The 11,863-nt window shown below is 42.2% G+C and overlaps 1 pseudogene; it reads left to right on the top strand.

Annotated features, from left to right (window-relative positions):
- The first annotated feature begins 1,305 nt into the window (after positions 1 to 1,305).
- On the top strand, positions 1,306 to 1,403 carry LOC140858318 (small nucleolar RNA R71; annotated as a pseudogene).
- The last annotated feature ends 10,460 nt before the right edge of the window (positions 1,404 to 11,863 follow it).

The following is an 11,863-nucleotide window of genomic DNA, read 5'->3' as shown; positions in this document are numbered from 1 at the left end:
AACACAGAAAATGATGGGGGCTCCTGGGTCCTTAAGCTTTGGAGGAGTGGCATGCTGGAAGACAGAACTAGTCTGTTCAGTGAGGCATACTTTTTTAGAATTTGTGATCTAGATTTACGTTTTTGGGTGCACAAATCTTTCAAAAATTTGGCATAAGCAGGACCTGTTTGATTGCGTCTAGAAGGGAAGATTAATTTGGACTTGCTTAACAATTTCAACATCTCATCGAGTTTTTCTCCCTTCTTATCTACAGGAATAGGGGCTTTCAGGGCATCCGAAAATGGGATTTTAGGCAAGTAAGATGATTTTGGTGTAGTTGGTTCCTTCTCTATTTTCAGGTCCTCCTTGTTCTTGGGTGATTTGGCTTCGGTTAGAGGTTTAGGGTCGGTCTCATTGGTTTTACTAGTGTGTTCAATGACCTTCCCACTTCTCAGAGTCATGATTGATTTGGCATGTTCAGAAAAAATTTTTGGGGTATTAGAGCTCTCAATCACAAATTGCCCTCTTGGGTTGCTCTCGGATTGGCTAGGTAATTTTTCTCCTTCCCTCCTACTGAATGCAGTCGCTAGTTGACCTATTTGGGTCTCTAGCTTAGCAATGGATTGTGTGTGGGAGTTAAGGGTCTGAGTGTTGACTTCTAATCGTTCTAGTGCTTTCAAAACTTTTTCTTCAAAAGCTGAACTGTAACCAGTAGTAGACGGTTGAGGAACATTTTGAAATTGATGGTATGGTCCATGCCTATATGTTGGGTCCTGATATTGAGGTCGAGGTGTGAAAGGACCAACCACTGGTTGTGGTCTCCAGAAAAAATTTGGATGGTTTCTCCAGTCGGGGTTATAAGTGTTCGAATATGGATCATTTCCTGGTCTGCGAGCTTGTTGGACTTGAGCTTGCTGAACCTGCTCGTGCACAAACTTAGAAAATTGAGGTGCGGCTGGGCATTCACTAACAAAATGGTTCGGACTTGCACACAATGCACAAACTTCTTGGATTAGGTTAGGTGGAATCGGAGATTGTCCAGTATTTAGAAGACGATCTAATTTTTGGGACAGTTCATCTACCTTATGATGGATATCTATGGCATTTTCTACTTCATATATTCTACCTCTCTTTGGGTTTAACATGGATTTATCTCTAATAGAGGCAGACATATGATGTAATAAATTTTTACTTAAAATTTCAAACAGTTGCCATGCCTCATCCTCACTTTTCAGCATGAATGTCCCACCGCATGATGCATCGACCATTTGTCGATGTCTTTCAGATAGCCCATCATAAAAATATTGGATTAACTGCCACTTGGGTACAGCATGGTGGGGATATTTTTTAATAAGGTCCTTTAATCTCTCCCATGTTTCATGAAATATTTCTCCATCTAATTGGGAAAAACTAGTTATGACTTTCCTTATTTGATTAGTTTTTCCTATGGAAAAATATTTCTTGAGAAACTCTCCTTGCAGCTAGTCCCAGGTTGATATAGTCATGGAATCCAAAGTATGTAGCCAGTATTTGGCTTTGTCCTTAAGTGAGAAAGGGAATAATTTTAACCTAAGAGCATCATCGGAGAAATTATGAATTTTGACAGTTGAGCATATCTTAAGAAATTCTTCAAGATGTTTATAAGGGTCCTCATTACTAAGTCCATAAAATGAAGGTAACATTTGGATTATACTGGACTTAATTTCATATTGATTGGTCTCCACAGGGGGCACTTGAATACAAGGAGAGTAGGTATATGTGGAAGGAGTAAAGTACTCCTTCAATAGCCTGAGTGGATCATTCTCCTGATTTCGGTCCATATTTTTACATCTGTTGGCTCTAAAGATTCTTTCTATTTATGGATCAAAAGGTTGGATTTCTGATCGTAACGATCTACGACCAAGCATACACCTTACAATTATACTTTAAAGAAAACACAGAAAATTTTAGTTTTTATAATATATATATATATATTTTTATAATAAAGTGAGAAAAGAATGAAGAAAATCTAAAGAGAAGAACCTAAGAATCTTAAATCTATGAAAAGGGAGAAATTAGTTAATGTTTAGATGTTAATTGCAATCAACTTAAACAAGCATAGACTCTCTATCCTAAGGTTAACTTAGATCTAGACAGCTCCTAACTTCCAAGACCACCTTTGAGCACTCCAAGCTCAAGACTGAGTAACTGACTCGGCCAGGTAAGCGTAAGATGTGGGAGGTTCCCTGCTCGTTGCTTTCCTTACACACCAACTGAGTTGGTCAGGTCAGTCAACAGAACCAATTAAAAACTACTTTCTTTAACCACTTGCCTTAGACACCGAGCAATTAACCAATCCATACTCGGTTCAACTCTAGAGCTTTCTTATCCTATTGAGCTCGAAATGTCTAGGACTGACGTCTAGTTGATTTTAGATTAAGGTCTAGGTTATGCAAATGCAAGGGAGTGATTTGTGGGCCAAGGAAGGGTGATCAAATCCCCACCATATCTTAGTTAATGGGTTACGCCCTTAAAGTTAATTATGGAGATGAGATGCAAAGAAACAAGGTGTCCAATCAAGTTAGAAATTTTTATATTTGAGGTTATGCTATTTTAGTTAAGTGTTATGAAATGTCAGTGTCTTTTTTTTTTTAATTCAACCGTGCCAAGGTCCCCGGCAACGGTGACAAAATTTGATGCGTAGTCGTTGATAGCACCAAAAATAACTCTACTCACTACGTAGGTAGGATGAGTCGAGATCGTATCCTCAGGGACCTTGGGCTAAATTGAGATTACAAAATAAAAGAAAGAAGCATTATTTTTGATTTAGAAAATAAATTATCTTAAAATTGATGTAATTAAAAAATAAAGAGCTCGGAAGTTTTGAATTAATTTTGCACTAGTAGAGTTGTATCTCTTTTTTTAATTAAATAGATGTGATTAATTTTAGGAAAAATACCTGTCTTTCCTCGGCACGCCCCGTTCTCGTAGATCACGGTGCGTCTCTGGAAAGTACTAGGTAAATAACTCTTCTTTTCTCGGCACGCTCCGTATCCGTAGATCACGGCGCATCTTTGGAAAGTAAAAGTTGTTCCTAATATTAATCTAACAGGAAAGCATAAATAAAAGCATATGAAAGAAAGCAAATAAAGAACTCATGACGATTTAAATAAAAAATATAATCTTTATTGCATATAAAGAAATACAAGAAAGTTTAGAATAATAAACCATCTCTGTGTCGTTACAAAATTTCTTCTCCACTCCCGAGACTGCTAGCCTAGCTGCTCATGGAGTAGCCCTTTCTTTTCCTCTATGCAAGGCTCTAGAAGAATTTCTGGGCCCCCCTCCAATGGGAGTACCAAAGTCTTTTTATAGGTGTTAGGAAGGAGGAGTTTTACATGATTTTTCGATGTTGGACTAAAAAAAATACTAATGACTAAAAAATAGATGGATGAGATGAAAAGATCGCAAGCAGATAAAAAAAATACAAATTTTTCCTCTTGAAGTATTTTCAAATATATATTTCCTTCCATCTGTTCGTCTGTCCCCACGAACCCCGCGTGCCTGCTTGCCTGCCGTGCCACACCCGCGCTCGCGCCCGCCCCACGTCCGCGCTCGCGCCCACGCGTGCCCGCGCACGCCGCGTGAACACTGCCGCATGAACACTCTTTTTATATTCCAAAAAGAAACTTTTATTTCTTCACAATGACGTCTATATCCTTTTGGATTCCTTGCATAGTATCTTCATTTTCTATAATACCGTATGCATCCTTCTTTTATTTTAATTTTATTTTAAATCTAATTTTCTTCAAACTTGAGTCTTTTTGATCTATGAATCAGACTCTTTATATTGACGATCATCTTTCCTGTAAAATATAAAAAGAAGCATCAAATTCTTAATAAATAAAATAAATTAAATATGATTTTCTGCTTTAAATGACTTAAATTAAGTGTTTATCATCTTTACACTGTAAATTCGAGACTCGTCTACTCCGAAGGAAGTGATTCGTGTGTCAATCTAACCGAATCAATCATTATCCCCATGACGATTTATCGATCGAAAGTAATTTAAGAATTAATTACACATATCTTAAATCTAAATTTTTTAAAATATGTATCTTTAAATTATTAATTTTTTGGATGTTTCTCAGACACATAATATAAGAATGGATAAAAATTGCCCCCTTTATTGATAAATGAATTGTTTAAGTACAAACATATATCTTAGAATTATTGTAATGTGTCTGTCATATTAGCTTTTAAGGCATATATGTAATACTAGGCTGAAGAGTCATCGATGCGCTTGAATGATCACTCAATCTGACTAGATAACAGTCTTCAATCAAGCACACCCAGCTAATCGGCCTTTCACTATCGAACGGGCCTCCAGCTCTTGACTTTTCTACCTGTAGACAGCACAAAGCATCCAACTTCTAATCATGACCGACCAATCTTTATCTCGCCGATATCAATTCGGCACACCAGCTCAAAATTCAACGCCTGCTAAATGACAGTTGTTACAAAATGGATAAGATAATTAGAACCACCATATCCTGAGAGTCCTGAACGTTATTTCCATCACTATGCATAAATTATGCCCGGGTCGGACAGAATCGTATCAACCGACTTACCAACTGAAGCTCCCATCTCTATCCATAAAAAGAGACCCAAAAAGGATCCTAAAAGAAAAATGTACACCATTACTCTACCTCTCACGCTCTTCTATCTGACTCAAGCATTGGAGGGTTTCCACCGGAGTAATCTTCGATCAGAACTTTTTTGTAGATCACACCCCCAAGAGACCCATCTCGCCATCCTCTTCAGTGTCCCGGTGCCATATGGAATCTTGCACCAATAGTTTTCATAATATTTCTTTATTAAATGATTACCCTGCTCATAATCTTAGCATGCTCTTGCTAATTGTATATCTATTGTTGCCACGATTCCCTGTCAATCTCCCTGCCACGTAACTTTAGTCTATCTTTCTATCAAAACTCTAATCCCAAAAGTTCATCAGTTTAATTGGTTCGGAAATTTACAACCCTTGGTTCTTAACAATTATGTTTCTAAAGTTAATAGCTAATTAATTTTGAATTTTAAAATCTAGGATTTTATTCAGTTATTCTAAATCCAAATTCTTAGCAAATCAGGTTCCTTTCTGCATGCATTATAATTAGGTATACATAAAAAAAAAGATATAAATGCAAAAGGAACAAGTGTATGTGATATATAATAAGGGATATTGCAGGAAAAATAAAACATGACCGCAAAATCATAATCGACTAACCAAGGGTAATTAAGTAATTTTCTCTAATTTTCAGTAGAGAAAGGGAATAGCTTTGGAGCTCCTTCTTCATCACCCAACTAGTGTGGTGTCACTTACTCCGTGTGAATTGCACACAAACTCTATTAACTAGTGAGCAGTCTGACATTTGTACCTCAATTAGTGCAAGAGCAACTAGTAGTTTTGCAGCTCATTTAATGCAATGTGGTTTCTAAAATCAAATTTCTTTGTTACATTTGTATCACAGTTTAAAATGATACCTTTGAAAGCATGGTAATGGCATTTTACATCATCTACACTACATTGACATATTAGAAACAACAATCTTCCAACAAGATAAAATTCTTGCACGTGTGACGGGCTTACATGCACGCAAACTCGATACTTCACTTGCTTTTGAGGCCGTATGCTATTCTAGAACTTTTTTTTTGTTATACCAGACAACTTCGAATACAATTATTATTCTATGGCATTATAAAAGGGTTATTCATGATCCATGCAATAAAATAGTAAAATTCTGATATTTTATTTGCTTATCATTTAACTAATTGTTTGTCAAGAGATAACATTATATTCATAACCCCTTGCTGGCCAATTTATTTTTTATGTCTAACTTAGGATAGACTTAGAGTATAAGATATGAACAAGAAAATTGTCTATAAAACAAGTTATGAAACAAGATACAAATTGACGCCATTTATGCAAAACATAGTGGGGCCCTCATTATTGAATGACAATTAAACTTAGGATCAATAATTTACTTCCCTTGCTGTTTACTTAAGAAATCTCATTAACTACAATCACTATTATTATTCTTGTTATGCTTGCTGTTATACTACTGCCGTTACTGTTAGTAACGTTTAAATTTGACTTTTTACCAAAAACAATTAAATCTTAATTAACCACTTTAAATAAGATAATTATAATTCTCAATGAGAAATTTCTTTGAAGTTTGGTTTGATAAGCTAAGTGATCTTCATTTACTTAAAACCATTGAGGTCATTGGTCTCCAATAAGACACTTATCAAGGCAACGAAATGTATACAATGTTTGTCGATGTCTAATATAGGATACATACTAAAGTATATGTTGGTGCAGAATTCCACCGACGTCGGAGAAGCTGGAGTCGAGGGGATCGCGTCCGCCGCTGGAACCTGCAAAGGAAGTCTAAATCGGAGTTGGGGGTGCTCCGACAAGACCCTTCGACGCTCAAGTCAGTACTCTGCCTCAACAGAAATGGAACACTCGAATGAGATTTTAGCAGAGTTTCGAGATAGAATTTTTGAGCTTAGAGAAGAACGTATCTGGGGGTCTCTTTTATAGACGGAGAGTGTAACTGATTGACAGCAACATCCGTAACTGCCTGGTAGTGGGCCGTTCGGGGCCACGTGTTACAGAAAGTAGTGGCGTCAGGAGGCCATTCCGGGCCATGTGGAGTTTGTTATAGGGAGTGAAGTGGTGTCCATTGTTGCGACTTGCCAGAGAGTGGTGGGGCCACGTGGAATCTGTTGCAGAGAGTGGAGTGGTGTCCGTTGTCGCGACTTGCCGGAGAGTTCGGGCCAGACGGCTGAAGCTCGGCTGAGACGTCTGATGGAGCGAACTGGCTCTCTATCTCAGCAGTCTAAAAGAGACTTGAATGTTTCCGAGGTTACTGATGAGTCCACTGTTGTCGGATGCCTTGGGCGTTGTAGAAGCTCAAACAAGGACTTTCTATTGGAGAAGTCCGACAGGAATCCGATTGCTAGAGAAGTCCATCTGAAATTTGCCCGATGTAGAAGCTCGTCTGAGGACTGTCCATTGGAGGGGTCCGATTTCATGAGGAATCCGACAAAGAGTCAACCGACAGTGGAGTTCGGATGGCGTTGTGGAGGTTCGTCCGCTGGAGGAGTCTTGAGGACACTGTGGAAGGTCAAACGTTGGAGGAGTCCGAGATTCAATTCTGTTGTAGAAGTTCGGACGGAGTCCGACTCTTGTAGGAGTATGGACGAATACAAGAGCCGGACTCCGTCCGCTTATTGTAGAAGCTCGGACGAAGATCAGTTGTCGTGGAAGCTCGAATGGAGACTTCTTATTGTAGAAGCTCGAATGAAGTTCGCTTGCAATAGAAGTCCGGAGTAGAGATCCGGCTGGTGGAGCCCGTCCGTTGTAGAAATTCATCTAGAATCCATCCACTGTAGAAGTTCGGCTGGGATCCAGCTCTTGTAGGAGCTTGGATGAAATCCGGAAGGTGGTCGACCATCGTAGAAACTTGGATGGAGTCTGGTTACTGTAGAAGTCCTGCTGTTGGAGAAGCTCGGACATTGACAAAGTTCGGAAGAAGTTTGGAGTAAAGTCGTTCGTGGCTCGAAGAAGTCTGAAAGAGATTCGGAGAATAGTCGATTACTGTAAAAAATTGGCTGATAGTGAAGCTCAGAAAATGTTTGGAGCAGTCCGATAGATGAATGAAGGAGCTCATTCTCGGAGAAGTCCGGATGGTATTATGAAAACTCGGACGGTCGAGGCAGTTCAGAAAGACGCCGCACAAGGTCGGAAGCCGAAAGAGCCTTGGAAGGGTCGGCCTTTTACGAACTTTGGCTGGGGTTATTTTATACCCAACACCAGTCCCCCTACTTTCGAGTTCGGGTTCCGAATGAAGGAAGTATAGAAAAATTTTCACAGCCAAAGTTGCCTCCCTCGATTTTCATACTCGATTACTTTCAGATATTTTAGTGTTTGGCGCACTGGTGCAGGAGTCTTTTCAAATTGAGGCAATCCAAAAAGATTTTTTTTCGCAATTTTCGCTCCAGAGGCCCGGCCCGAGGAGGCATCGGGGGCCGAATGGAGAAGGAGAAAGAAGACATTGGCCCGCAAGAGCCGCAGCAGTAAGGCTGCCATCGAGGGGGCCGATGGCTCTGAAAAAGATCCGGAGGAAAATCCCTTCAACAATAGGGATCTAATAAAAAGATTGGTCGACGGGTGCATCCTGCCCGAGGTCATCCACAGGATCATTCACGTCGATCCTGAGCAGCGGGTCTGAGACTCTCTGGGGTCCTTTCTCGAGGTAGATCAATTTACTCCTTTCTTCTTCTCGCCTCTTTACTTAACTTATTCTTCAGTTTTTTTATTGACTCCCTGGCCGCTCTTGCAGATTGGACATCAGCTCATCGCCAACATCGAAGTGATGAACAATGCTAGGAAGGAGGCTGCCCAAGCAGAGGAAGGTCGCCTGGCCGAGGCTGCCCGCCTCAAGGAGAAGATCGCTGAAGTCACGAGTCTCCAAGAGGCACTGCAGAAGGAGGGGCAGACCTCGGCAAACTTGAGGGCCACCTTGGAGGAGGAAAGAAAGAAAGCAGAGGCCAAGGTCTCCGAGTTGAAGGCGTAGATCCCGTCCTTGGTCTCGGAAGCAATGGTCCGAACAGTGGAGGGGTTCAAGACCTCCTCCGAGATGAGGGATCTGAAGGTTGAGTTCAGCCAGGCCGCCTTCATCAAGGGCTTCGAGCTCTGCCAAGAAAAGGTGGTCAGAAAGTTTCTCGAGCTGGACCTCGACTTCCTGGATGAGGCATCCGATGATGAAGCTGGGCCTTCTGAAGCTGCTGTCGGTCTTCCTCCAGTCGGGACTTCCTCGACTGCTGCAGCTGCCGCGGCCGACCTTCCGAGGGTGCCGAGCTCCCCCACTTCTGCTCCAGAGGTCCGAAACCTCTAATTTTATATTTTTTTTTGTTGCAACTTTTTCTCGTTCTCTTGTATGTAAGAACTATTTAATCAATGAAATCGGATTCTTCTTTACAGAGAGCTCCTCTTTTTTACTCTGCATTCTTTTTCTTCTCTTTTGTTTTTTGGCACTGATTTGTGTTGTGGCGCTCTTGTCTCCCAGCGACAATGCCCTGCCAAAGCTCTTCCCCTACCACAGGAGATTCCTCTGAAGTTGATGATCTGAGATCTCAGAAGAAAAGTTCATCACTTGACGAAGAAGTCAAAGAAGCTAGATGACGAACTTCATCGGCTGAGAAAGAGCCATTCGGAAGTCACTGCGGAGGCTACTCACTTTCGGAACCTCCACAAAAAGAGCTTCATGGACTACACCCAGAGGAAGGCTGACTTTGTGAAGGAGCTTGAGGAACTTCAAAAATGTACCAACGATCGATCTTGGACTCAGGCTTCTAAGATCAGCTCCCTTGAGGTCGAGCTGGTAGCTACACGGGAGAAGATCAGCCAGTTGAAAGGGAGCTCATCCTGGCTCACAACTCAGGCCGACCATGATCGAGACTGGTCGAAGAAATTCTCTGACCTTCAGAAGCAGCTGCAGGACACCGAGGCGAACTACAATGCCTACCGAGTCGGCTGGTGCGGGCAAGTAGATGACTACCAAAGGAAGCTCAAGACGGCGACCGACGAGGTTGCCAGCCTTCAGAGGCAGTTGTCTGAGAGAGTCCATGCCGTTTTGGTATAAGGCTCCGATGAGCTCCGCTCCTTGAGGGGGACCATGGAAGAACTGTCCATGGCCCTTGGGCAGGAGAAGGCCGAACTACAGTGGCTGAAGATTCAGCTGGCCTACGAGCAGCAGACGGTCAAGGATGTCGAGGCAGAGTCCGAGGTTCTGAGGAAGAGGCTTCAGGAGTCGGAGGGCGAAAGCCGGCGGTTCCACCAAATATACCAGGAGATGCTTTTAAGAAAGAAGAAACTAGAAGAAGTCAAAAACTTAAAGCAATCCCTGACAATGGCTGGAATCGAGAGTTCGAAGTCGAAAGAAGCCGAGCTTCCTTAAAGCTTCTTTTACCTTTTTTCTTCCATGTATTCTTTTTTTTTCTTGTCGTTTTTCTTTTTTGGCCTTGAAAGGCTTTGTAATGCATACTTTACTAATGAAATGAAAAGAAATTTTCTCATTACCGTGTCTATTCTTACTTTGAGTTGTTGTTTATCGAGCTTCTTTTATCTTTTGTCTTATTCGATGTCGACGTTGTTTGAAGGTTTTTGGTCATCGTCGTGTTGATTTATCCTTTTTGTTCATGACCGAAGGTCTTTTCGAAGCAATTCAAGTTTTATGCTTCCTTCCGGTGCTCGAGCTTGGGGGTCCGAACTTCTCGTAATCTTGAGGAAGTCGATTTTCTCCGGCCAGTGTTGGGTTCTCTCTTAGAAACTGAGAGTTTTTGACAAGAGTCTCCTTCCTCGTTGAGACGAGGTTCCTTGTGTCTTTGATGTAGTTTGTTTTTCCCTTATCACTGGCGTAGCTCGTCGCTTTCTCTTTTTCTCTTCCTCTTTTTTTTGTGTTCGAGTGAGGATTTTTCCTCTACTCTTAACGGGATTGTAGGGGTGTAGAAGAGCCGTTGAGGAGGCTTTCCTCCTCATTCGATTTTGATCGATCAGATCTTTGTTTGTGTCAGGACGAGATTCTCTTCCTATTTCTGACACAGTCAATTTCAGCTCATGTTAGGATAAGGTTTTCCTCCTGTTCCTATCATGGCTGTGGGGACGCATAAGGCCTGTTACAAGGGCCTCTCCCCCCATCTAGTCTCTAAATAACCGAGCCTTCGACTTTGCTCATGTTAGGACGAGGTTCTTCTCTTGTTCCTAACATAACTGTGGGGGCGCATAAGGACTGTTGTAAGGGCCTCTCCCCCCATCCGATCTCTAAATAATTGGGCCTTCGACTTCGCTCATATTAGGACGAGGTTCTCCTCCTATTCTTAATATGACTGTGGGGGCGCATAAAGGTCGTTGCAAGGGCCTCTCCCCCATCCGATCTCTAAATAATCGGGCCTTCGACTTTGCTCATGTTAGGATGAAGTTCTCCTCCTGTTCCTATCATGGCTGTGGGGGTGCATAAGGGCCGTTGTAAGGGCCTCTCCCCCCATCCGATCTCTAAATAACTGGGCCTTCGTTCATGTCAGGATGAGATTTTCCTCTTGTTCCTGACACGCTTAATTTTGATTATCTGAAAGAGCTACTCCCTGTCGTTATAAGCTCATACCAAAAGAAAAGATATGTGACTATGAAAGAAATTTTTATTTAAGGCAAAGTTATTGGTAATACATTCATAGATTTTTCAAATTCCATAGTCGCGGAAGGTCTGCTCCCCGTTGGAGTCCTCCAAAGATGGTGTTGATGATCTCGATTGGAGGCCGATCTTCAGGCTGTTCCTCCCTCCTTGGCGGCTCCGATTGTGGTAGGGCCCTCGGCCGATCTTTCCTACCTTCAGGCCGACGTCGAATGAATCTGTCGAGCCGACCTTGTCTGATGAGCTCCTCGATCTCATCTCGGAGTTGAATACACTCCTCTGTGTCGTGGTCGTGGTCACGATGATAGAGGCAGAATTTGTTATGATTGCGCTTCCCAAGGTGTGTGTGCATCCTTTCCGACCTTGGCAGCTGCTTCCTGACCTCCATCAGCACTTGAGCTTTTGGAGCATTGAGGGGGGCGTAGCTGTGGAATCTTTTTGGGAGAGAGCTCTGTCGAACCCTGTGGTTCGGGCTCCTCTGCCTACGAGTTCGGGGGGGAGTTCGGACATGCTTATATCCGGGGGGAGTTCGAGAACGTGGCTGAGCTTCACTCGACCCTTTTTCAGTTGTGGACTTGCTGGAGTCACCCACCGATCGCTCCTTCGTGGCCTCCTCGTCTTTCATCTTGAAGGCTTCCTCGGCTCGG

This window comes from Elaeis guineensis, chromosome 5 (assembly GCF_000442705.2).
Source record: "Elaeis guineensis isolate ETL-2024a chromosome 5, EG11, whole genome shotgun sequence".
Classification (NCBI taxonomy): domain Eukaryota; kingdom Viridiplantae; phylum Streptophyta; class Magnoliopsida; order Arecales; family Arecaceae; genus Elaeis; species Elaeis guineensis.
This window is presented reverse-complemented; position numbering and strand designations above follow the sequence as displayed.